The sequence below is a fragment of the Dreissena polymorpha genome, chromosome 2, assembly GCF_020536995.1.
Source record: "Dreissena polymorpha isolate Duluth1 chromosome 2, UMN_Dpol_1.0, whole genome shotgun sequence".
Lineage (NCBI taxonomy): Eukaryota > Metazoa > Mollusca > Bivalvia > Myida > Dreissenidae > Dreissena > Dreissena polymorpha.
In genome coordinates, this window is record NC_068356.1 from 55,146,940 (window position 1) to 55,174,853 (window position 27,914).

At 33.9% G+C, this 27,914-nt stretch overlaps 2 protein-coding genes and 3 long non-coding RNA genes across 9 annotated transcripts in view; 1 reads left to right on the forward strand and 4 right to left on the reverse strand.

Annotated features, from left to right (window-relative positions):
• The window catches only part of LOC127867092 (uncharacterized), a 377,266-nt gene that overhangs the window by 227,990 nt on the left and 121,362 nt on the right, over window positions 1-27,914 (forward strand). The gene's annotated exons all lie outside the window — the stretch shown is intronic.
• The window catches only part of LOC127867107 (dihydrofolate reductase-like), a 235,249-nt gene that overhangs the window by 52,360 nt on the left and 154,975 nt on the right, over window positions 1-27,914 (reverse strand). The gene's annotated exons all lie outside the window — the stretch shown is intronic.
• Window positions 1,155-9,632, reverse strand: LOC127867127 (uncharacterized). 2 transcript variants are annotated; one of them, XR_008043303.1, is made up of 4 exons: window positions 9,542-9,632; window positions 9,315-9,376; window positions 8,649-8,955; window positions 1,155-1,285 (listed from the first exon to the last, which is right to left on the reverse strand). It is a non-coding gene; the product is annotated as an uncharacterized LOC127867127 (long non-coding RNA). The 2 variants fall into 2 exon arrangements; XR_008043301.1 differs by having other exon boundaries at window positions 8,649-9,027; window positions 9,542-9,630.
• Window positions 21,479-27,003, reverse strand: LOC127867120 (uncharacterized). Of its 2 annotated transcripts, none has more exons than XR_008043288.1 (3): window positions 26,813-27,003; window positions 26,157-26,334; window positions 21,479-21,766 (listed from the first exon to the last, which is right to left on the reverse strand). It is a non-coding gene; the product is annotated as an uncharacterized LOC127867120 (long non-coding RNA). The 2 variants fall into 2 exon arrangements; XR_008043286.1 differs by having other exon boundaries at window positions 26,157-26,342; window positions 26,813-27,002.
• Window positions 23,144-24,723, reverse strand: LOC127867129 (uncharacterized). The gene is made up of 3 exons (XR_008043305.1): window positions 24,087-24,723; window positions 23,644-23,829; window positions 23,144-23,352 (listed from the first exon to the last, which is right to left on the reverse strand). It is a non-coding gene; the product is annotated as an uncharacterized LOC127867129 (long non-coding RNA).

The window sequence follows — 27,914 nt, forward strand, 5'->3', positions numbered from 1 at the left end:
TCACTGAGAAAACCATCAATGGCATTAACAGTGTACAGATACATACCCTTCCACCAACATCCGCTGCAGCAAAGTTCCACTCTCTTCGCGCTCATCTTCAGGCTCGAGAATGGACTCAGACTTCCGATTTGGATCCAACTATGCTGGAGGTTGGACAACGGACTCTACGTTCCAGTTAAAACAGACATGTCACCCGCTCCAGCCGATCTACTGGCGATAGTGAGGTGTAAATGCAAATTAAACTGTGACAACCGGCGATGCCCATGCAGAAAGCATGAACTTGAGTGTTCCGTTGCATGCAAGGAATGCAAAGGATCAATTTGTTCAAACTGCCCTCCAAGTGACTTCACTTCAGATGATTATGTATGAACCATCCGGTTGGGAGCCAGGTTCATTTAGAGACCAATATTATTATGCGAAGGCTCCAATTGTCCGGTTTACAGAGGTATATATGTATCATATAGCGAATGCGCACTCACATCTCAATAGCTCGAACTCGATAATATACATATATAGCGGTTCTTAGTATGACCCCCGTTTTTATTAAAAAAACAGTTTGAGATAAATTTGTTTAAGCTTTTGAGATTCAACTGTATACTATTCATGTTTCGGTTCAAAAAGTGTTAAATGCAACAGAGTGCTATTTCTCGCTGAAATAATTGATAAATTAATTAAGTTCGCAGGTAGCAATTTGCAAATGCAAAAAATCAAATTTGCGCTCGACCTACGGATGGCGAATTTTAATACTCGGTAGAACTTATCCTAAACCGTTCGAATATACTTACGGCATTTCTTTTGCAATTTGTTTGAGGTTTTGGAATTTTTGCTTGTAATTAATGTAACACTGGCAGCTCCAAAATGTGGGGGCAGAATCCCAACAAAGGCACTGACAGTTACAAGTTTATGGAGTAGATTTATAATAAATACGAGCGTTAAAACTGATCTGTAACTGACCGTCCTGAAAATATACAAATTATCAATACGCATATTTAATAATAAGGTTACAAATTATAGATAATAATTATACATACACATCAAACTCATATTCATCTTTAAAACATAATGGTATGCTGTGTGGTGGTTCCAATCAACATATTAACATACAAATGGCATATTAAGATAACATTAATTATCTTAAAACATAGGTATCCTGAAAACAACACAGTGACAATAACAATAGTGTTTATACATCGTTACTTTGACAAACTGCACATCTTACTTACGGAGTATAAGCTACTCTCGACCTGGTCTCTCTCAGCCTTGGGGGAGGTTAGCACTGTGACTGCTGTAATATTAATATTTCAAGGTGAAAGTGATGTGCAACAACCAATGTAAAAGTTATTGACAGCCCAAGAGTTTTATCAAAAAGGAAAGAAGAAAATAGAAGCGAGTTGGGCCATAAATGCAGGAAATACACAGGGACAGATACCTTTAAACAAAGATCACCATACCTCGCACAAAGATGTCATATAACATGCAAGATTCCATTTGATATTTGAACCGTCAATCTCAAAACGTAAAACCAAGTATTATAAACCGGAACTTCTGCGTGTCTAACTAGTCACAACCGATACACCACCTTACATACAAGAAATTGGTTACAAAACACTAATTTTATAGACCTGTTACATTCTCCCCCTCTCCGAAAATCAAGTCGTCACGACTTGAACCTATGCTCACTAATATTAAGCACATAAACAACACCGATACCAAACTGGTAGTACTTCTACTTATAACAGTAATTTTTTTTTACTTCTAGTAAGTAATTAATTACTTACTACTCTAACCATGTCACTGGTATTGAATTGTTATTATTATGATTATATACAACATTTCCTCATAATAATGTCTAGTATTTACAGTATTTACTGTCTCTGGTTTATGTCCAAAGTGCAAGCTCATCTGCAATAAAGACAAACGCAAAATTCATTAAAAACAACATATAAATTCACTTAAAAAATATTTTAAAAACAAATAAAAAATACAATTATCAGGTTATGTTGCTCTCCCCTCTCTTGATAATTGCTCCTGCAATAAATTGGAAAGTATAAGTATACAAAATTACTTTACAAATACTCATGTATCGCTCACCAATCCATATATCATACAAAGTTTAAAATCAATAAAACAATTATCTTTGTTTGAGCAATGCTCTTAACAATTCAGCATTACTATTAGTACTTTGTAATTGCATTTCTAGCAATCTGGTCATATCCTGTTGCTGTCCCACATGGTAAGACTGAAACCAAACTGGTTTCTTTCTTGTTCTTGTTGAACGTCTAGTTTCCATAGATGGGCCTAGATTAGATGCAGCTTCTATTTGGTCTTCTACTGGGTTTTCCTTAACTAAATTAACTTCTTGTTCCCCTTCTTGTCCATCAGCATCAGTTCCTTCTTGTACTACTTCCTCCATTTCTGTAGACACAGAAGATGACGTAGTCGCTCTTTTATCTTTGCTTTGTTGACCGGCCGGTCTGTCTGTATTCTTTTTTACTACATAATAGTTGTCGAAATCCGATTCACTCGATTCTTCACGCCTGAAGTTCTCTAAACTTTCAGATTTTCTATAATCATGATCACCCTTATCTTTTCGTTTTACATCTACAATAGAATCATCCTTGGCTTTCACTTTATTTCTAGGTTTTGGAACAGGTTTCTTTGCCACTGCTTCCTCTGCTGCATCTTGCTTTTCTTCTTCCTTTAATAGTAAAAGGTGATTGCGGTGTAAGGTTTTTTCATTACCACTGGTACTTTTCACAACGTAGACAGGAATGTCCTTATTTGGTTGACTTATGACTTCAAAAATATCTTCCTCAAATTTATCAGCTAATTTATGTGGTTTCGAAAATGCAAGGACTTTTACTAATACTTTGTCACCAACATCTATAGTGACTGCTTTTGCCTTCCGATCATAATTACTTTTTTGTTTTGATCTGGACTTGTTCAATGTTTGGTCTGCAATTTTCCAGCATGTTTCTAGTCTTGACTTTAAGTCTTTAACATACTCATTCGACACCAAATCATCATTGTCAATGTGGAACATAGAATCAACCGGTAACTTTGGTGTTCTACCAAACATTAACTCAAATGGTGAGTATCCTGTTGACTCATGTCTTATGCAATTGTATGAGTATACTAAAGATGGCACAAATTTCTTCCAATTTTGTTTCTTTTCTGGTTCAAGAGTTCCCAGCATGTTAATCAATGTTCTATTGAATCTTTCTGCACTTCCATTGCATTGAGGGTGGTAAACCGTAGTTCTTACTTTAGAAATTTCCATGAGTTTGCACAATTCATGAATTACTTCAGACTCGAAGTTTGTACCTTGGTCAGATAATAATCTGGTTGGAACTCCAAAATTAAAAATAAAATTGTTTAAAATGGCTTCCGCGGTGGTATTCGCGGTCTGATTTTTTGTAGGGACTGCAATTGCATATTTTGTAAAATGGTCAGTGATTATAAGAATATTGCTTATTCCTCCTTTGCATTCATCAATTTTTAGAAAATCTGTACAAACTAATTCTAATGGGTAGGATGACTGAATATTCACCAAAGGTGCCTTTATATTGGTAGAAGACTTCCTTCGTATACATCTTGGGCAATTTTCTACCCATTCAGCACAGTCTTTGGTGTAACTTGGCCAATAAAATCTATCGCGTATCAGTGAAATAGTTCTTTCTTTTCCAGGATGGCCAACCAGGTCGTGTAATCCCTGAAGAACATCTTTCTTGTAAATACTTGGTAAAACAAGCTGTTTCACATGTGTTCCATTTTCAGTCATTTCCCGGTACAAAAGTCCACAAATAATTTTAAATTGTTTAAAATGTCTTGACATTGTTTGGTGTTGTGTGTTCGTTAGAACAGATTTCTTTGGAAACTGTTTATCAAGGCATGCCCTCAACCAGACACCAACAATAGGGTCATTTCTTTGACTATTTCTCAATTCCCGTAACTCGACCTGTGCCATTTTTTCCCCTGTTTCTTCCATAACATCTAAAATATTCAATGTGCTGCAGGGTAAAATTTCTATGTATGGTATTGTTTGTATTGAATTACATATGGCTTTTATACTTATATTTTCTATTGTTTCAAAGTTTTTTGTATTGTCCTGTTGTAACGGGTATCTAGACATAATGTCTGCATCTGTATTCTTGTTTCCAGGGCGATAAATTATGTCAAAGTTGTAGTCACTAAGGGCCGACACCCATCGCTGTCCAGTTGCTTCGAGCTTTGCTGTAGTTAAAATATGAGTAAGAGGATTATTATCTGTGTACACTTTAAATTTTTGTCCTATTAGATAGTCACTGAATTTTTCTGGTATTGCCCATTTCAATGCTAGAAATTCTAATTTGTAAGCTGAATAGTTTCTTTCCGATTTGTTAAGGCTACGACTAGCATATGCGATGACTCTTTTCTTGCCATTTTGTTCCTGGTAAAGAACTGCACCAAGTCCTGATCCAGAAGCGTCGGTATGCAATTCAAATGGGGAATCAAAAATTGGATACCCTAATATTGGTGGAGAAGAAAGAAATTCTTTCACTTTGCTGAATGTTTTTTCATGGATTTCTTCCCAATTCCATTCTATCTTGTTCTTTATTTTTCCTTTCTTTTCACTTGTTGGGGGTAAAAGATCTGATAATGGTTTTGTTATGGAACTGAATCCTTTAATAAATTTCCTGTAATAACCAGCTAGTGCTAAAAATGATCTTAACTGATCTGGATTAGTTGGTCTAGGATAATTTTTTACTTTTTCACATTTCTCAGGATCTGTTTCAATGCCCTCTTCACTAACATAGTGACCCAAAAATTTAACTTTTTTCTTTAAAAATTGACATTTGTTAGGTGATAGCTTTATTCCTGCTGCTTTCAAACGCGAAATAATGAAATTTAAGCGCTGCAAATGTTCTTCATACGTGGAGCTGAATATTATCACGTCATCCAAATATATAATGCATATTTTCATATTAAGGTCACCCAAAATTTCTTCCATTATCCTCTGATATGTTGCGGGTGAATTTGTGCATCCAAACGGCAATTTATTAAACTCCCAAAAACCTAAAGGGCCTACAGTGAAAGCAGTCCTTTCTTTGTGTTTTTCTTCAATTTCAATTTGGTGGTACCCAGACTTCATATCTAAGGTAGAGAAGTACTTAGAACCATGCAAACAATCTAGAATATCATCTATTCTGGGGATGGCATAAGAATCCTTGATTGTACGTGCATTTAATTTTCTATAATCTACGCACATCCTTATAGCACCTGAGTGTTTCCTACATATGACTACTGCTGATGCCCAGGGTGACATAGATTTTCTAATTACACCGCTGGCTACAAGATCTTCCAAATGTTTTCTTACTTCATCAATCATGGCCGGTGGGATTCTTCTGTATCTTTCCTTGAATGGAGTCTCATCTGTTAGGTCAATCCTGTGTTTCATTATATCACATTTTCCAATATCTGTTTCTGATGTGGAAAATACATCTTTGTGAAGTTCAAGTAATTACATTAGTTTGACATGTTGCTCACTAGTTAGATCAGGATCAATATTTACTTGGTCTAAAACATCCTGTGGTGTCCTGTTTGTATCCTCTTCATTCTCACGTTCAAGTGTGACCAGTTGAAGTTCACCTACAATTGCTTTGGGAGAAATTTGTAAGACGTTGTTTGTAGTATTGCTTACATTTACAACTATTTCCTGTTTCTTTCCAGTGTATTGTACTATGGCTGGGGTAATCTCTGCACATTTGGGCAATTGTGACTCACCGGTTTCCTGTACCAATGCACTTGTAGGTTGGTAACTCAACTCCCTATCTGTGATACATCTGATATAAACAGACTGATTTGGTCTTACCATTATATTGCTGGTTTCGACTGAGCGTAAAATAGCCAATCTAAAATCATTCTTTTTTAGCATCTTTTCCCTTAAAACCATACATCTGAATGCCAAATACCAAGGAACATGTAATTTTGAATTTTGTAAGAATTTTTCTCCAAACTTACCCTTACACTCACTAAGTAATTCTGTTAGAATGTTTGTTCCTAGAAGTATTGGTGTGGTGTTATTATATTGTGTATTCGGTACCACCAGCAATAAACATTTCTGTTCTTGATTTTCAGGTATTCCACAGGCTTTCAATGAACTTTCAATATAGCCTTTATAAGGTAAAACATTGCCATCAGCACATTCAATTTTTAGTATTTTACTGAGAGGTTTCAATTCTATATTTTGCAAATGATCATTATAGAACTGTTCTGAACAGGTAGACACACATAACCCTGTATCACACAATGCTGTGGTCGCGATTCCATTTACTAAAATACTTACTTCTAAAGCTTCTCCAACTAATTTGGGGTCAGCTTGGTTTTTCATGTCACTATCCTGACCCGCCATAGAGACACTTACTCGTTTAAAGGACAGTTACTGGCAAAATGTCCAAATTCATTGCATTGGAAACATTGTATGTTGGGCATGAAAGTATTACTCCCTAATGGTCTTCTTGGTCTATAGCTGTTGTTTCCTCTGCCATGTCCTCTGTATGGTCGTCTCTCTTGAAATCTTCCTCTTACACCACGGAAATGTCTAGGTCCTCTGTTTCACGTTAAGCGAAACCCTTGGTTCATCCCCCTAGCATATATACCTGTATTACCTGCATATTCATTTCCTTGTTGTTGTTGTATATAGTCATTTCCTTGTTGTTCTTGTCTGTAGTCATTTCCTTGTTGTTTCTGTACTGCATTTATCTGGTACTGTTCTCTTTCTTTCTCCAATACTTTAATTCTGCTATTCATGTTTTCAAGTAAAGTCTTAATTTCACCTAATTCTGACTTTTCTGGTTTGACATGTGCGGTTGCCGCCTGACATTGTTTGGATTTGGGCTTTTTACTCTGCAATTCAGACTCTAATTTCCTTATTTCTGCTTTAAATTTGTTGTAGTCAGAGGTTGTTTCAAATTTGAAAGCAGATGCGATTTTCATTTCAACATTCAGACCCTCATAGAATACACTTTTAAGTAAAATATGCTGAGTTCTATGAAGAGCTCCCAATTCTACAGCTCGGGAAAACAGTTCCTCTACTCTATTAGCATAATTGACCACAGGCTCATTCTCACCTTGTTCACAGGCATGAAATTTCTTAAGAATTGACTCAGGAGTCTCTATATTGCCAAAAGTACTTTAAAACAAATCAAGAATATCTTGTATTTTTGCCTCTTCCCCTAATCTCATGACCATTTCTGCCGCTTCCCCTCGAAGTGAGCGTCTGATGCCTAGTAACATGCTTGCATTGGAATATGCTTTCTCTCTCAGAAGACAGTTTACTTCATATTTCCATGCTCTGTACGAGACCTCACCTTTTCCTGTTTCTCCGTAAAATAATGAGATTCTTGGAAATCTTAGTGGATCTTTGTCTTTAACAACTTTTTCCACCTTACTAAGTTTCTGTGACAACACATTTTCTAATTCATCAGGCTTCTCTAACTTCATTTTCTTTAAAACCTCTAATAAGGCAATTTCATCTTCGCTTACTTGAGCCATGCTTAATATTTAAAATATATTCTTAAAAAATAAAACTATTTCACACTTTCTCTTGCTTTCAATTAATAACCGAACATGTCTATTACACAAAGTACTATATACTAAACTAATCTATAGTTACACACTACACTTAACACTATGATGGGCCCACTAAACTAGTTTAACGCAGTACAACTACCTATCGACTACTTAATCCATGTGTATTAGAACACGTTCGGTTTTACACCAGATACTTTAATAGCAAGTAGTCATTCATTCACATTCAAGTCTTTAACCTAGCACTGAATAATTATGCACCTATTAAAATTGTAAGTAACAATATTGTGCAGACAAAAGACTGATCACAACAAAACTCTAATAACTTAATTATCAGAGGGCAGACAACAGACTGATCACAACAAAACTCCTCTAATAACTTAATTATTAGAGGGGCTCAATTTATTTTTGTTGACAGTAACAAATGTACCTCGCTGCAAACTGGTTAGACTGGAACCCGAATACTGTCACAGCCTGTATATACTGCATGCGGAAGCATACTGGTTCTGCAAAGTAATCTTGTTAGGCATACATCTATTTAACAGTATTAACACTTTGTTACTTAAATTTATCATGTACTAAACTACTTCAAATCTTCCAACTATTCACCAGTTCAACTGTAGTCTCCTTGAGCAAGTAAAAACCAACCCAGAATCAATCCATGAAACAACATAAATCACCAACCATAAACGATCTCAAGGGTGGGATGGGGATTGTTGGTCCACAGTAAGAAGAGATATGGGCTGTCCACATACAATACTAGTGCAGGGTGAACGTTAAAATGTTACAGTTAAATATATTTACATATTTCATGCATGTTAATCACCATTAATCCAGTCACTTAGTTAAAATGTGTATTAAAACTTTTCTTTTTTTTCTACCACACAAAAAATAATTCTCTCACATTTACTGTACAACAACTGTAATTATATATACATGTTTAAATTTATTTTTTTTTCGAAGAGTTTTCAATAGATATATATTGCACACTCAATGGTAATAACAATGCTTGACATTCTTGAAATACCGAATGCAATTCTAGTGAAAACCCTTATACATTGTTTAATACAATCACTCACCACCATACACAACAGATTTTTTTTTCCACCACACAGTACTTTACTGTTCAAAACACAGTTCCTCAATCCTGATGTGTGTCACTGGGTGTAGTCCTCCTGAAGTTCTATGTTGTATGCCGGCACAATGCGCAATATTTATTATGTATTAATGTGATCACTTAATGTTTTGGTACCTTTTTAAGTATCAATACGAACATCTGTTCAAATGCTCCGCTGGTCCACTCCTGTCACTTGACAATCCTCACTGGGGGCTCCATTTGTAACACTGGCAGCTCCAAAATGTGGGGGCAGAATCCCAACAAAGGCACTGACAGTTACAAGTTTATTGAGTGGATTTATTATAAATACGAGCGTTAAAACTGATCTGTAACTGACCGTCCTGAAAATATACAAATTATCAATACGCATATTTAATAATAAGGTTACAACTTATAGATGGTTACCGTGGTAACCATACTCAATAATTATACATACACATCAAACTCATATTCATCTTTAAAACATAATGGTATGCTGTGTGGTGGTTCCAATCAACATATTAACATACAAATGGCATATTAAGATAACATTAATTATCTTAAAACATAGGTATCCTGAAAACAACACAGTGACAATAACAATAGTGTTTATACATCGTTACTTTGACAAACTGCACATCTTACTTACGGAGTATAAGCTACTCTCGACCTGGTCTCTCTCAGCCTTGGGGGAGGTTAGCACTGTGACTGCTGTAATATTAATATTTCAAGGTGAAATGATGTGCAACAACCAATGTAAAAGTTATTGACAGCCCAAGAGTTTTATCAAAAAGGAAAGAAGAAAATAGAAGCGAGTTGGGCCATAAATGCAGGAAATACACAGGGACAGATACCTTTAAACAAAGATCACCATACCTGGCACAAAGATGTCATATAACATGCAAGATTCCAATTGATATTTGAACCGTCAATCTCAAAACGTAAAACCAAGTATTATAAACCGGAACTTCTGCGTGTCTAACTAGTCACAACCGATACACCACCTTACATACAAGAAATTGGTTACAAAACACTAATTTTTTTATAGACCTGTTACATTCTCCCCCTCTCCGATAATCAAGTCGTCACGACTTGAACCTATGCTCACTAATATTAAGCACATAAACAACACCGATACCAAACTGGTAGTACTTCTACTTATAACAGTATTTTTTTTTTACTTCTAGTAAGTAATTAATTACTTACTACTCTAACCATGTCACTGGTATTGAATTGTTATTATTATGATTATATACAACATTTCCTCATAATAATGTCTAGTATTTACAGTATTTACTGTCTCTGGTTTATGTCCAAAGTGCAAGCTCATCTGCAATAAAGACAAACGCAAAATTCATTAAAAACAACATATAAATTCACTTAAAAAATATTTTAAAAACAAATAAAAAATACAATTATCAGGTTATGTTGATGTAACCCAGCCAGAAAATTCCCCGACCGCTATGGGGATCGAACCCGGGACCTCCCGGTTCCAAATCAGGCAGACACTCTACCGCGTCGCTATAAAAGCTAGCTCATATAGCAAGGCAGTATAAGTTCCCCTTATACCGAACCCTGCTACATACACCCCCTCTAATTATGAAATTCTTCCACGAATTTCTCATTGCCATGACATCTGTGGGACGTCTGACACACATGGTGGGTTTTTTACGTTGGGCGCCAATGTAACCCAGCCAGAAAATTCCCCGACCGCTATGGGGATCGAACCCGGGACCTCCCGGTTCCAAATCAGGCAGACACTCTACCGCGTCGCTATAAAAGCTAGCTCATATAGCAAGGCAGTATAGGTTCCCCTTATACCGAACCCTGCTACATTAAGTGGCCTGGACTAAGTGGTTTCGAGCCCTGTTGAGGGTTACTTTTTTCTTTTTTTTTAAATTTTATTCTTGTTTTTTATTGCAGATTTTTAAATCCAATGTTTAAATTGATCAATATAAAGCAGTTAATGATGAACTTTAATACATGCCAAAATCTGTGAAAAGATCCCTTTAAATCTCATTTCAGTTGAGACCGACTCAACTTGCCGTCTCGACTTACATATTATTACTTGTAAAAGATGTAAGCACCGTTCTTCAAAAGGAGGTTAATTTTTATAACCTTTTGCGGGAAATCGTCTACCAATCTAACCATCAAATAAACAGTTTCCAGTTGAAAAGGTAACATTCTCTTACTTTCCTAATTGATAACACTACTAGTGGGTTGCGTCGGTACACAAATACGCGTTCATTTGACTGACGCCTTCGTATACGTTTAATTTTATGTTTGAGGTTATTTTACACTAAATCAAATGCCAATAGTTCTGGCTACCATAACTTTAAATGTCGCTTTTTATTAATTGTTGACTGGCGCGACTTTATAGTTATGGAACAACCCCCATTAGGAACGACAACCAGAAATTCCCGAAAAGTTGACAGTTAACAAGACCGGTCCAGAACAGCTTTTAAATGCAATTATTGGCCCAAATTAACCACTTGATCGGAAAGATTGACATTTTTCACATTTAACTGATATATTCTTTCACAAAATACTATCTTAAACATTAAATATGATACCAGGTGCTACCTAATTTACGGGCAAAAGCTTATTTGATAATCATGTATCGTAATAAATATTTGGACATTATTGTGTAAAAAACATTATAATTGTTTCAATAATAAAGTAACTCTACCAAAATAAATCTTATGCTTTGCTTGATGAAAAAAAACGTTTTACATCTGCCAAGCTTTAACATTTAATATCTCATAATTGTGTGCCTTTTCAGCCTCTGGAATTTAAAGCTGGTTCGGTGGCTGCGGCGTAGTAGATATGGTGTCCGCTTAGTGACTTGGGGGTCTCGGCATTGATCCCTTAAGTGGAAGTGTTCTTTAGATCACCCTTAAGATGCCAAGTACTGGTCCTATACAGGAAACAGTTATTTCATTAAATGTCTCGAGTCAAATAAAGCTGTTGATTCAATCATTAACTGATTTAACATAATCAAAATAATGTAATGTGTCTGATCAATTGTGATTGACAGGATTATCAATGTATAATTATGTGAACTGAAGGATATCTTACTTGTTATTATTTTTTTGCAATTGAAATATTTCATAAATACCGGTATCTCACAAGATAAAAGTTTTCTTTTGCAAACTATTGTCGCATAGTTTAAATTATGTTTCCACTAAGAACAAGCCATTTTGTAGTAATTAAAAAATCACAGTCTAAACTGAATACACTTAGTTTGTAGCTGTATGGTAAATCTTTAAATGCAAACAAACATAAGGTTATATCATCCATTTTTTTAATTTATACATTCTAATAACACAAACAACACACACATATATTTCAGTAATCATATGACCTTATTTATATGTCAGTCTGTCTAGGCTTAGAAGAAGCATGTAAATTATGTAAGTATATTCAGTCCATATATAAAACTTATATGGAAATGCATTGCGATACAATATAAAGAAGTGAACACTTCACATCATTTATTTGCACGTAAAAGACTAGTTACACAATCAGTAATGCTTAAACACTGTCATCAACTTACAAGAATATTTACGTATTATGTAGTCACAAAGAGAAGTTATCTTTTGAAAAACTGTTTAATGAATTCCTTATGTATCATAATCCATTAAATGCATTATGAAAAACAAGAATAATACTGAATAGTATGCAGTTTATTCAAAACTATATATTATACATACAATTTTATAAATAAACAATGCTGGTTTTTTACTAACGTATAGTATAAAAACAAAAAATTGCATTTTGGCGGTCAAAAACATATAATACAATAACATAGAGTACGATTCGCTACTTAATGATTACTGCCATGCCGTATTATTTCATGAGGAATGCATCTACATGTCGTATAGCGTTTGTCGAAGTGTCTATGTGCTCCAGCGCTCTATGATTTTCCATCGCGGAAATAGGTGACGGCAAGAATGATTTGACTTGTATCCCTATAAGGTAATGTCTCTTTGTATTTCAGAAAAATGATACAAATAAACGGTCAACGCCCGCTTCGCGGGCTTTTGCCCATAAAATGTATATATTCTGCTCTTACATGTCGAGAAAAAACAGCGATGTGACAGACTTTCTTGAAATGCGAATCTCCCGAGATTTCACGCTAAGATGACGTTATTTCTATTTTTAGTAACATACCATGTGCTCAATTGTTTTCAAATTCAGAATGACATTTCCCGGTATTTCAGATTACCGTATACGTGCGCTTATAAGACGCATTTTTAAGACTCATATTAATAAGTCAAAGTGGGGGTCGCGTCTTATAAGCGAGATACTTGTGAAAATAAGCGAAATTTTTCAAAATATCGAGTTTACTGGGCTTACGCTGGCCAAGTTGGACACTTGTCAATTGTTTTGAATCATCGCGGCAGCCATTTGCATTTTCTCTAAAGTCTGTATTTGCCCGTACCGTGTATCGGAACGCTATGTTCAGTTACTGATTTACATGAAATAAAATGTATCGTTATTGATTTTGTTGTCTATTATTTTTTATTTGAATTTTGTTATTTTGGGGTCGTAAGGCGTTATATTGTCCATGGTTATACTTGAAAAGTTTTTTCACCCGATTGTCTGCGCGGGACGTTGTTAAATGTCATATAAATTGGACATCATAGTATACGTGATTAAGCGGCGACACGATGCCGAACATGCTTAAAATAACAGCAAAATTAGTTCGCAGTTTGAAACTGTTAATTGTTAAATAAACACGCGATTACAAGTGCTTCTTGACAAATTTGTATCACCTGATCGTCTTTGTTCGACGCTGTTAATTGTCAATTAAGACATATTTGGCAATAAGGGTATCGTCTGAAAATAGTTACCAGTTTGCAACTGTCAATTGTTAAATAAACACGTTCATTCAGACGACCCCCTTATGTCGATGACACCTTATTTATTAGGGACCCACGACAGCGGGAGCAAAGAGCGACCGCATGCAATTATCCACAGGTGGCTTTCTTCTTGACCCGTGATTTCACTCTATCACGCGATTGGCTAATTTTATGAAAGTAGGCATTACCTATAGACAAGGGGCGTAACATTTGCATAATCAAGGTAATCTATATCTGCCTCTTAGTTTTCAATACCCGTCAAACAATACAACTATATTTACAAATTACAACTACTGCAATCTTCAAAATGAAACGCAAACGTAACTCTTATGATCTCAAACTCAATGGATGGTACACAGGACGACGAGTTGTTTGTTGATCTTGTGGATAATCGCGATCAATCTGAGGATGTATCGGCCTGTGCAAAGGTTAGTGATTGCGACGATGATGATGATGATATCGGCGACTGGGTTTACGATGACAATCTCACTAGTGAGGAATTCTACGAACTTTCGGTGAAAGCGATGATGAGGATTTCGAGGGATTTTAAGATGACTGATACGATCAATTACGAACGTAATATGTTTGAAATTGTTATGGCAAATTGATTAAATACGCAATTGTTAGAAATTGTGTTAATTTGATAATTATTTTTACTGTATGAATAATACTTGAAAATAAATTAAAACCTACTTATATATCATGAAATAAACAAATATTATTTACTTTGTTGTTTGATTGTTTTATTTTTCGGATTTCGTGAATTACTTATTGTATGCAGCGCGAGTTTGAAAAATTCTCAATGTGTTTCTTATTGATTTTCTTCAACATTCTGCCGTTTTTCGGCCGATGAAAACGGCAAAATTTGACCGCGTCTTACACGCGGGTCAGTCTTAAATCCACCGATTATAAAGTCCGAAATCGGGGTGCGTCTTATAAGCGAGGGCGTCTTATAAGCGCACATATACGGTATTCTGGCTTGTTTTTTAAACAAATCGTAGTGTAAATACAAACTCAATGTAAATATTATTTAAAACTACCTGATTCATACTGAAATCAGCCTTATACTCCACCCGACGTAAGTTGTTAATCACAAATAATAGATTTCAGAAAACGAAAGTAATGTTTACAATTTCAGCATAAAATGTCAAGGTCTATTCGAAAGTATCCAAATGAAAACTCGTCATGTGACAAAGCGACAATGGCGTCAAAATTGTGATTTTCAGACTGATGAGAGTTATTTTCATCTATTGTAAGATGCATTTGAAACATTTGAACCTTAAAGGGGCTTGTTCACACTTAAATTGCATTTTTTTGAAGTTTTTCATTTAATGCTTTAAATTGATAAATTTAAACATCGCAAACAACGTGCTCCAGTATAAAACAAAAATAAAATTAAAATAAGAAAGAAAAAAGTAAGCCGCACCAAGGCTCGAACCACTGACCCTTGGATCGTTTTTTTCCCCGACTAAATATAGATTTTAACTATAAATTTAAATATAAACACGCATTGTGACAGCAACAACAACAACAACAAATATGGCGGAATCTGTATTGTCAAACACGGAAGAAGAAGGTAAAATATGTTTTTTTTTATTGTAAAACTCAATAGTGCGTATGATTTTTTTAATAAAAGTAGATTAAAATAGTATAACTGATCAAATGATTCGTTTTCGTTACATAAGTATATGCATATACATCACAGAACGCGTAAATACTGATTCTCTCGTTTACACTTTAGTTACAGATAGAGACTAAACAGGGCCCTCAATCTATCAAATCTGCCGCCGAATTTCGGCGGCAGTCCCCCACCTGAAAAGTATACTTTTTTCCCCTTTTGGGGGGAAAAATTCCCCCTAAAAAAAAAAAAAAAAAAAAAAAATTTTTTTTTTTTTTTTAATAGAAAGATGTGTCTCATGATGATTATATCTCAATTCTCAATTATTATATCTCAATATACTGAATAGAGTGCAAACATAAACAAATGAAATAATGAGAGAGTAAGTAAAAAATTCCCCCAAAAAGGGAAACGCCGCGAAAATTCCCCCTCCTAAGGGCTGCGGACCCCTTCCCCCAAAGTAGTGTGAGGGCCCTGCTAAAATTAAAAGCCAAGTTGAATACAGAATTAACTTTAGTATTCGCGCAAATAAATTAAATTTATCATTAGCCTTGGAGTACTGAGATCATTTAAACATTACAGTATCTTTTTCTTTCCTCATAACTGACAGTGACAACATTATTTGTTGGCAGGCAATTCAAGATGCTGTGCATTTATTGACATATTCATTATTGTGTGTTATATGACAATGACATTTATTATTAACTAAAATGCATTTTAATGGTACTGGTAGTTTATTAATTTAAACCCAAAACTCATAGTTAACCCTTTAAGCGCTGGAACCGAATTTTGAAGGCCTTTGCAAACAGTTTGGATCCAGATGAGACGCCACAAAACGTGGCGTCTCATCAGGATCCAAACTGTTTGCTATTCTGATAGTATTCTTTGAAAAAAATCAAAGAAATGGCTAATTTTAGAAATTCAGCGGATGACATTTTAGCAGATGACAAATGTCCCAGCATGCAAAGGGTTAAAATGTATTTATATCAGTTTCTTCTGCACAGCTTTTTTATAAATAAACTGAATAACCAAAATATTTTTGAAAATAGTAACACAGTTTAGTAATTCATGGCATCAAATGCATGTAGCTGGCGCCACAGTGATTTTTTTAATTGTTTTTCTTACAGCCTGTGCCTTTTGGATTGGGAAAATTAGCGCGATAAACCATGAAATTGGGAAAAATAGCACATAAATCATGAAATTGGGAAACATTATAAATATGATTATAAGAACAGAATTAAAATTATTAAAGTATGTTTGACAGCATTTTTATATTATAAAGTACTAATTTAATGTGTTCTTACAATGAAGACAATGTTAAGTTAATATCCTTCCACATGCATATTGAACTTGCAATAATCTATATAGATTCTTAAATATACCATTTAATCATAACCTCTTTAACAGTAAGAATTTAATTCAGTATTCTTTTAAATTAAATATCATATGGTGAAAACATTAACACATATTTATAAAAAAAAAAGGCTTTAAAGGTCTTGCTATGTAAGTGATGTATTATATGGAGTTAAAATAATTTATTTCATTTCTTTACCTTTCAACATCTTGCACTTCAATGCTATTTCAGTAAACTGTAAAGCGTGACAAACATAATAAAGCAGAATATGCATATGAATCTGATTTTACACAGATCCACTAACATATAAATCATATCATGTTTGTCTCTTTCCATTTTCGAACGATACTCATCTTAAATGCATTAACTTTGTGAGTAACGGTAGACAAACTCCAATTTCCCAACACTGATTTCCGTGATGCTCATTCACTGTGAAGATTTGTAATAAATATTTGTTGGTTTTATCTCAAACGTATCTCAAACGTTATATTTTGCGTTAATTGACACACGCATTAAATTATTCCGTAATAACCATATGATATCCGTTGTTAATTTGAATGTTATTTATCATTTTCGCCGCGCATCGCAAATTTCTCGTCTGCTTGCCGCCATCTTGGGCGTGTGTAAAAACAGGCGTTTACAATCGGGATACATCGACTATCGTCGGTATCCTCCGCAATATAGAAAGAGATGTGGATAGCAACATAAAATCGTATTCGGCTAAATTCGCGAAAAATACGTAAGTCAGTTGTTGTTCGGCGACGACTCGACAACTCGATCGGCACACGTTCGAAATTATTGCTAAAATACATTTAATCTTATTGGCTTTATTGGGAAAATTTTGTCTTTTTTTGGGAAATTTTAATTAAATTTTTGGGAAAAAACATCATTTTTTGCAATTGGGAAGCAGCCGAATATCGGCTGTAATTTCTGGCAAAAAAAATCACTGCGCCAGACAACTCGCCCCAATACCAACTTGCCCCAAAACAAACTCGCATCAAACATATGGTCACTCGCTCCAACCAAGAGACAACTCGCCCCAATTTTTTTTCGTGCATCTGATTGTTTCTTTATTTAAAGTATTTTATCTTTATATTCTTTGTTAATTTAGCAAAGCACGTATATATTTTGATAAATGTGTATTTCAACAGTACATTGTATTTTGAATAAATCAAATACAAGTCATCTGAAATGCATGTATTATTATATTTGTAAAAGCCAAGAATATTCTGGATATTCCTCTTTTTTCAATTGTTTTGAATATCCTCAAGATTTGATTTCCTGAATGTTGAAGAACACTTATTAGATAATAATACCACATATTTACAACTCACTTTTTTAATAGAGACCATAAATAGTTTTAAAAAGTGGTTTAAATTGTGTATTTACTTTTTCAATAGGATACAACCATAATTAAACCAAGAAGTTTATGAAGAAGGGATCACTGGATTTTGTCACTTTGGTACAAGAAACAGAAAAGGTATACTTATTTAGCTGCATTTTTTTCTGTTGATTTCATTTGAGAATATTGAAATAATTTGTAGATGTTTTCAGATATTCAGGCAAGTTGTGATTTCATTGAAAAAAATATATGTCATTTCACAATATTCTTGAATGGAAACAGAAAAAACACAGTTCAACGCACTTATTGTTGATATATAAAACAAAGTCTTTGTATGTAAAACTGTGTTGCTACATGAGCAAAGAATTTAAAAAATTATCCTACACTACACTAGGTGAATATTGAAATTTTACCAAAAAAACTGACGGAATGTTTAAAAATGGTGTCATGAAAAATAAAAAATTCTATATGTACATGTAGCTACATCTTGTGTCAAAATTCTTAGCTTTATGTTCAAAACATTTATTGTTAAATGCAGAAATGTCTTTTCAAGGATATCATAGACCACCTTACTTATACGGAAGCATAGGAGCTGTTGAAGGAAATTGCTGCCAGACAGTCAGCAGTTATCACTGACAGCCTGTCCTGGCCCAGCTTGGACCATCCTCAAGCTAACCATGATGGTGTGTTTGCAAGAATTGTCCATTTGGTAGACCATGATGAAGACCAGCTTTGTTGTGGCATGGCCTGACAATACTGTACAAGCCAGAGACCAGTATGTTTACTGTTGTTGAATAAGACCCATTTTTCATGTTTATTTTTCTGTGGGCCTGTTTAACAGAATTAATAATGCACTTTATCTATTTCAAATATGTTATTTTTCTGTGGACTTTTTAACGGAGTTATTAATGCATTTTATCTATATCAAATATTTTATTTGTCTGTGGGCCTGTTTAACGGAATTAGTAATGCATTTTATCTTTATCAAATATTGTTGCTTGTAATATTAATATAGAACACGTAAAACTACTCATGTAATTGTCTCAGCTTAAAATCAAAAGTGTAGAAAATTTAACTCATTTACTGTCGAAACAGTGGCCATTATGTTCCTGCATCTTAAAAGTTGGACAATAACAGCTAATATATATATATATATATATATATATATATATATATATATATATATATATATATATAGAGAGAGAGAGAGAGAGAGAGAGAGAGATAGATTTAGCAAGGTTTTTTTAGTTTTTTATGTGTTCATATTTTTCAGAAAAAGGGTTAAGTGGTGACTGATCCTCTCACCCTCCTTATCCAGGAAACATTTCGGAACAACGTGTTGGCACTGAAGATGTGAAGGACACAGATTGATCACATTACATCCTTTGGATACATGGACACCTTCAACGTGACGACAACAAAACTGTACCTGCCTTTTTTTTTGAAAGGAAGTAGTTAATAAAATTATTGTTAACAGCTTTTTTAGTCTTGTTGTTTAAGAATGCTTGCAACATTTAAGTGGATAAACGGTTGTTTTAAATTTGAATCTTCAGTAATGCATTCTTTATTAAATGATGTAATCTTATTTCTTTCAATATAGTGTAAATAATAAGAACATAATTATCCTTTGTATACAAAATGAAAACCGAGTTTACTGTTCTATTAATCATTATTTATTTATCTTGTTCTTTTGTCAGAAATATTACAGGGGCATACATACAGTATTCCTTAAATAAAAGGGGCAGTTCTTAGAAAATTAACATGTATTTTAGCAATGCATATTCAAACTTTTTCCACATTTATAACCAGCAACAATATGTAAGTAGTATAATGTAACACAAATTAATACTATGAATTTACTACTGATTTTGCCGTGCCTGTCATCAAACATGTTTGACTGAAAGTTTCTTAAAAGATATTATGTGGAAGACTTAATCAATCATTTAATAAATGTTTGAGCCACGCTCTGAGAAAAGGGGGTTTAATGCATGTACTTAAGGTTGTCTAAAAATTAGGCTGTGCAGACTGCACAGGCTAATCAGGGGCAACACTTTCCGCCTAATCTGGATTTTCTCTAAGAGACTCCATTTCAACAAAAAATACAATAAAGCAGCAATTGTCTGCCTGATTGGTATGATCAGCACATGTTAATCTCGTACGACAATTTACGCACATGCATTAAGCCCCATTTTCCCAGGGCAAGGCTCACCTATTTAGGTTTTAGCTGTCTATATGCTCTTTAACTTTTGAATCATGATGCAGTTTCATATAATAATGCATTATGAGTTGTATTTAATTGATGCATATTCTTTTGTTCAGTGTTGAACTCAACATGTATTATAATAAGGTGTTCACTTAACATTCTTGCAGTAATGTTTTGCTGTGTAATATACATGTAATAATAAATCAAAATTGAACAACTAGCTTCTTATTTCTTCATGTTATTTATTAAAACATTTTAAACCAAAACAACAAAATCCATAACATAATGAACACAAAACATAATACTTTATATTCATGAAACACAACTATAATTGATAACATTTTGAATAAATGTTTCCAACTTTCAACATTTGACAGATCAAATTATTTCTGAATTCCACCAATTTTTTATTTATGGATAAACAGCACTTTATCATCTTTATGACAGTTTATGTAAGGCTTTTACAATAAATGGTTGTTTATAGACTGATACACAATGGAAAACAATACATAATCTATATATAGCATTGTGCTTTGATGTCATTGTTAATGGAACATAAACAAATGTGGTGTGCAGCACACACTCAACATTGACTATGGTAGCTTATACCTAAAAGAGTCAATAATTCCTGTTCATAGTCTTTACTTGTGACAAAAAATCAAGAAAATGCTGAGCCCAGTGTTTATTTACCTATTTGCCAGACAAGGTTTTCACAAATTCTTCTGTTTCAGAGTGACCTATATCAAATACTTTGGATCCTCTATTGTAATAACAAAACAATTAATTCACCATGTTTGATCATGGGTCTCCCATAAAAAACTTAACACAAATCATGAAACATAACACCTATAAGAGTCAACAATTCCTGTTAATAGTCTTGACTTATGACAAAAAAATCTGGAACTTGGCCCATTGTTTATGTAGTTATTTGCCAGACTTACTCTTCTTTTTCAGAGTGATCTATGATTGAATACTTTGGATCCTATATTTTTATAACAAAACAATTAACAAAATGCACAATACCTGACACACTTAAAATTCAAATACATATTCTCATGGCATTTCAGGGCACTTGTATGCTATGTTTATCAGTATTTTATCAATGATATTTCTGCCCTATGTTTATAAGCAGTTCACTTATTAAAATCACATTTTATCACCATGATGATGACAGGACAGTCGACCATAATGTCACACATTTGGTCACGCCTTCATATTACACAAATAAATTCAAGCATCATTTCAAATACTAAAGTCATCTACTGACTGAAAAAACAGCCAGGGTCACACATGCACTTTCATACTCAATGGTATACGTCCTATAAAATCATGCTGCCAAATTCACACAACATGTTCCTACCCATAGTCGGTTATCATTGATTTCAGCTTTGTCAAGTTTTTAATTCATAATAATGGTATGTTGAAGTTAGTAACAACATAGTTACATACACCATGTACCAATTTGTATGAGTAAATCTTCATATTGTTTCCGGGTTGCTTGCCCTTGACCTATTGGATATTGCAGCTCCTCATTAGCCGCAGGTGGATATATAAGGGGCAATTGTAGAGGCAATCAGCTTTGGATAAGCTGAATCAAAAAGGAACTTTGATCGAAGGGTTTTTTCCTTGATGATCTCTGTGTACTCAGTGCATGTACGTGTATCCCTTCTTTTCATTGATTGGCACCACCGTCCAATTGTTGGCTGCCTTCAATTTACTCTGAAATAACATATAAGCATATTTGTAATTTTGAAATGTACACTAAAACTTATCATAAAAACTATGTATGAAAGTTGTTTGCTATTTTAAACATTATTTTATTCATATCATGCCAATCAGGTAACATACCAATACTTTTCTGGGCTACTTGATTCACCAGTATTAACTTATGAACCTCCCTTCTCAAAAAAGTGTGTGAAATGTACGTTTTACGTACGTTTTGCGTGCGTTAAACGTGGCGGTATTGGCACTGCGTTTTTTGTGCGCTTTTTCATACCGAGTGAGTTTTTAACAAAAACAAACAAACAAGAAAATGTGCGCTTTTTGTGGATAAATGTGCGCTTTATGTGCGTTAAACATGTGCTTTTTATAAGTGTGTTCAATGTGCGCTTTTATGTGCGTTAAATGTGCGTTAAACGTGCGCTTTTTATATAAGTGTGTTTTTGACTACCATTTATGTGTGTAAAATGTGCGCTTTTAAGTGCGTTAAATGTGCGCTTTTTGTGAGTTAAATGTGCGCTTTTTTATTTAAAAAGCGCACATTTAACTCACAAAAAGCGCAGTTATAACCCACATAAAAGCGCACATGTGTGTTAAAGTGCGCTTTTATGTGCGTTAAATGTGCGTTAAACGTGCGCTTTTTATAAGTGCGTTTTTGACTGCCATTTATGTGTGTAAAATGTGCGCTTTTAAGTGCGTTAAATGTGCGCTTTTTGTGAGTTAAATGTGCGCTTTTTTATTTAAAAAGCGCACATTTAACTCACGAAAAGCGCAGTTATAACCCACATAAAAGCGCACATGTGTGTTAAATGTGCGCTTTTATGTGCGTTAAATGTGCGCTTTTTGTGAGTTAAATGTGCGCTTTTTTATTTAAAAAGCGCACATTTAACTCACGAAAAGCGCAGTTATAACCCACATAAAAGCGCACATGTGTGTTAAATGTGCGCTTTTATGTGCGTTAAATGTGCGCTTTTTAAATAAAAAAGCGCACATTTAACTCACAAAAAGCGCACATTTTACGCACGTTAAGCGCAGTTATAACCCACACAAAACGCACAATTTACGCACATGAATGGCAGCAAAAAACGCACTCACAAAAAGCACACATGTGCGTTAAAGGTGCATCTTTTGCCTTAACAGTTGATTCAATTATATGCTGTTAAAAGTTTTTTTTAATTCAGATATGCAATAAAAACCAATAATTCTATAAACATATACATTTGTGTATTTTAATAATTACAAGATAATTCAATTTTATACTTTAATGTACACCAACATTTTTTAACATACATGAGTAATTAAATATCAATGGCAATTTGATGAAATAAATATAAACATAATTTGATTATAAATAAACAAAAAATAATAGCATACTATAATAACATGTACAATATATACACGAACAGCTATATACATAAGAAAGATGCATATCAATCAAGGTCTTTCAGCATTTCTTTGAGGCAGCAGAGTGCAGCTCTCATCTTTCTCTCCAAGTCTGCCACCAGCCGGTCAAACTTCTTTGCAACTATTATACTGTCATGGCTTTTGCGCGATGCGTCTCGTGCATGATCTCATTTGATCAGGTCCTGAAAGATATTTTATAATGTAAGTGTTGAATATTGCTGTTATGGTAATCTTGTTGCTATAAAAATTATAAATTTAAATCAAAACTAGTTTGTTTGCTTGTTGTTTTTGGTTGTTTATTTTGCAATTTTAATCCCCTGATCACATGTGACTTAACGATTTTCATAAATAAATACGTTTGATAGAAAATACTGTTCGAAAATGTACGATACGTGGTCTCATTTTGCTGTGTGGACTGGTCGGAAGTGTGACACCTTTCAAAATGCAATAACCAGTACCCTGTATAGTTTTACCTCTAAACAAATCCAGCTTTTCTTGGTCAAGGAGAGGGCGCGGTTTTCCCACTCCTGTTCTCCTCATGTCGGCCAGCTTGTGCAGGGTAAAACCTGGTATTCAAGTCCATACATCAGGTAGTCTCTCTTTTGCTCCCTTTTTTGGCAGGCGATGCGATGATGCACATTCTTTCCATGGGGTTTAACCTTTAAATTTAAAAGTTCTCATTTAATATGGGGGAAAAATCTGTTCATTAATGACCAAAAATAGGTTTTAATAACTTTAAGATGACAATAACCATAAAATACAGCCATAATAATTCAAATGGTGTTGTTTTTCTTTAAAATTGCATTACATTTACTCATCCATTTACATTTCCCAGTGACAATACATAAATATGATAATAATCATAATTAATTCAATAAACTAAATAAAAAAGGGATGCAGAATTGAAAATACGAACCTGTTACAACAGACTGTTCTTCAGTATTCCAAAAATACAGGCAGTTGTTGAACTAGACCATATCACTTTATATGTCTTTAACCACCCACTTTTAATCTCCTTTATTGTTGATTTACACATTGTAGTAAATACACATTTTTTTCATCACACAATACTTCATGCTGAAAGTATTTCAAGACATTTTACACTAGAATAATAAGTCTTAATTCTAGCTTAAAGTCAGTTGCTGATGCTGCTTGTTTTCAAAAAATAACTTCCTATCTGTGTTCTCAAATAGATGGTGCCTGAACAAATCAAAAGTATATCAACACCCCTTAGTTAGGCTTAGATGGAGGACTGATAGGGACTGGCTATTCTCTTATCTGATACCATGCTGTGTCTAAGCCAAAAATTGCATAATTTGAGAAATACTGATAAGGCAGTCATTTCAACACCAAAATATTTATTGAATAATACACAGCACCCTTAACACATTATATTTAATTGTAAATATTTAAATATAACATGCTGAATGGTTTTAGCAAATAATATTAATAGTATTAATATTATTTTAATTGCCTTTTAAAATGTATGTTTATGGTCAATGTGGTAGACATTAATTGTATTAGGGTATAAATATCAGTATAAGAAAGTTCAAATACTTATTTATGTTGAGGAAATATAATTGATACTATCAAGCCCACATAATAGTCTTTTGACACTTTCAATATTTTTAATTAGTTACACACAGTCTGATTTAGGTGGAGATTTTTAGAAATGTTTGAGATTAAAACGTAAGCAATAGGGTATGCATTGAAATTGTATGATAAAGTATGTAAACATTAAACAGGTTAATATGGACAACCAGTAATTATTCAAACTGCCCCGTATATTATTACAGGTTACTGAGATATATGTCTATGTTTAATCATTTGATGTAAATAAATTGTTAGAGCCTGCAACAATTTTGTTTCTTGTTCAATTTCTGTACAACATTTGCTAAACAGTTGTTAAAGACACACTTTTTAAGAAGTGTGTTAAACATGTGTCTTTTTAGATACATCCTTTTAAAACAGATCATATGATAAAAACACACTTATGAAATAAAAGACTAACTTATGCTTAAAAAAGACGCACATCAAAATAGAAAAACGCACTTTTGTGAGAAAAACCCACATCTGTAAACCTTAAAACACACTTCTAAGATAAAAGACGCACTTCCTAAATAAAAGACGCACTTCTTAGAAAAAAAAACACACATTTTGCTCACATCTACACTCAAAAGCGCACTTACAGATGAAGAAAACACACAAAAAACGCACTTCCTAAATAAAAGACGCACTTCTTAGATAAAAAACACACATTTTGCTCACATCTACACTCAAAAGCGCACTTACAGATGAAGAAAACACACAAAAAACGCACTTTTTCACTAAAATAACGCACTTGAAAAGTAAAAACGCACAAAAAGCGCACTTAAATGCACTTTTGAACACTGAAAACGCACATATTAACAAAAAACACACAATTAACGCACTTTTAAGTGCGCTAAATGTGTGTTTTGGTAAAAAGTGCGTTTTTATTTGACAAGCTACCAATACTTTTCTGGGCTACTTGATTCACCAGTATTAACTTATGAACCTACCAATACTTTTCTGGGCTACTTGATTCACCAGTATTAACTTATGAACCTACCAATACTTCTCTGGGCTACTTGATTCACCAGTATTAACTTATTAACCTACCAATACTTTTCTTGGCTTCTTGATTCACCAGTATGACTATGAGCTTATTATATGATGAAGTTATCATAATTGAGTCACTAACTGACAATTACTGTACTACTAGAGATTGGAGGAGAATGGCATTGAAATAATTTCATGACCAATCACCATGCAAGTTATCTGAACGGTTCAGAAAACAAACCAGCTATCCGATATTCTCTGGTTTTCATAACATAAAAAGTTTCTGGTAAAAAAAAGATAAAGCAATTATATTACCAAGGAACTTTAGGAAGCACATAGAATCTTATTGAATATAAATATATTATTTTATCAATTAAAATATGCTAAGACAGGGTTGTTTGCATACTCTAAGTAAGATGTTATCTCTCCAATTTCTGACACATGACCAGGTGTGGTACTTCCTTGTGACACAAATGACAGGCCAGGACCTGGCTGGGGCTGATGATCGTGCATAGGTGAAGAGTTTGTTGATCTAACATTATGCTGAACAGTCAAACTTGCAATAGTTTGGCCAGCACGTCTTCCTAAAAACCTTAAAAAGAAGGTTTGTTTTAGAGCATAAAATTGATCACATATCAATTTAAAAAAACAACAAAATTGATGTTAAAATCAGGGAATAAACTGTGTAATCATATTATCATATCATGATAATTGATTACATAATATAACATACATTTGCATACCAGTATATTTTATAATATAATATATACCGAATAAATTAATCATTCATCATTTATCATTAATTTCATGCTTCATTTGACTCGTGTTGGAGACAGTGTTCCTTGTAAGTTATAACGAATTCATAAAGTTGATACGAACATCTTGGCATAGGGGCATAAAGGCTTATTTTAAAACGCGCAATGAACAAATTACGTTATCAGTGCGTATCTGGTTTCGTTGCAGACAATAAAACTAAATACCTATCCAAACTTTTGCTAAAATTCCTTTGTAAACAGGCAACACTTGCCAAAAACTAAACGTAGCTTCTAAAATATGACTTACATTTCGTGTGTTTAAGCCATTACCTTGTCTTCGTCTCTTCCAACGATCCTCCTATGGTTCTGCAAACACTTAGTCTTGTCGCCAAGATTGAATAAATTCGAGCGATGTCGCTGGCTCCGGCTTTTGTTTCTCTTTTTTCGATCACAAAAATGGGATGCATTGTTTGTAAACCCAAAGCGGATAAGCGCAGCGCGCATGCGCATGCTGCATTCTGGTATACTAGTTGGGATCCCATTCACAATTTCTGACTAAAAATAACTCATTTCGCGTTTGAGACGCTTTATAATTTTCAGGTTTTCAAATCGTCAAAAGTTGCATTTAATGGAAATTTTAGAGCATGGAAACAATTTGTTTTTTGTTTTTTTTAAAGCAAATATCATAACTACAATGAAAATTTGCAAATCCGAAACAATTTTTTTCAATTTTGTCAATTTATCAAAGTGTGAACAAGCCCCTTTAAAATATTCCTCGATGCAGTTATTTATATTCATTCACCAATATATGTAGAAATGTATCCAAGAAATGAGCATTCTTTGATTTATAGCGCGACATAAATATGTTACGACTCTGGTTGACTTTCCATACGGGGTTGGCTTCAGCGTACAGGTATGTCAATACTATATAAACTGTGCGCTGAAGTTTCTTTAGCTAATGCCAATGCTGCCATAGAGACCCATGATGAAACTGCCAACTGTTATAGCAGTTTTCCCGTCTTTGCTGTATTTTAGATTGTGCAAGCCTAGTTTTAATTTAAATATGAGCATGGCTTCTTTTGGACATTGGAATAAAAAAAAATGTCTTGCAACTTCTAAGAAAATCTCATTTCACCGAACTCAAACACCCCCAGGCTTTTGCAGTGAGATTTCAACAAAAGCGATGTACTTAAGGGGTGTTGATGCAGTTTTGCTGATTTTTTAAAAATAACCATCTTTAGAATGTTGGTTCCTTGCTAGAGAATAACTAGCCTAGAATCATGTACATGTTGTGTTATGTGTATCTAGTTATTTTAATTTTTTTTTTTTTAATTATTGAGCAACAATTTTGCCGACATGACAAATTACAAAACATAGAAAAATGAGCCCACTATGTACGTTACTTATGA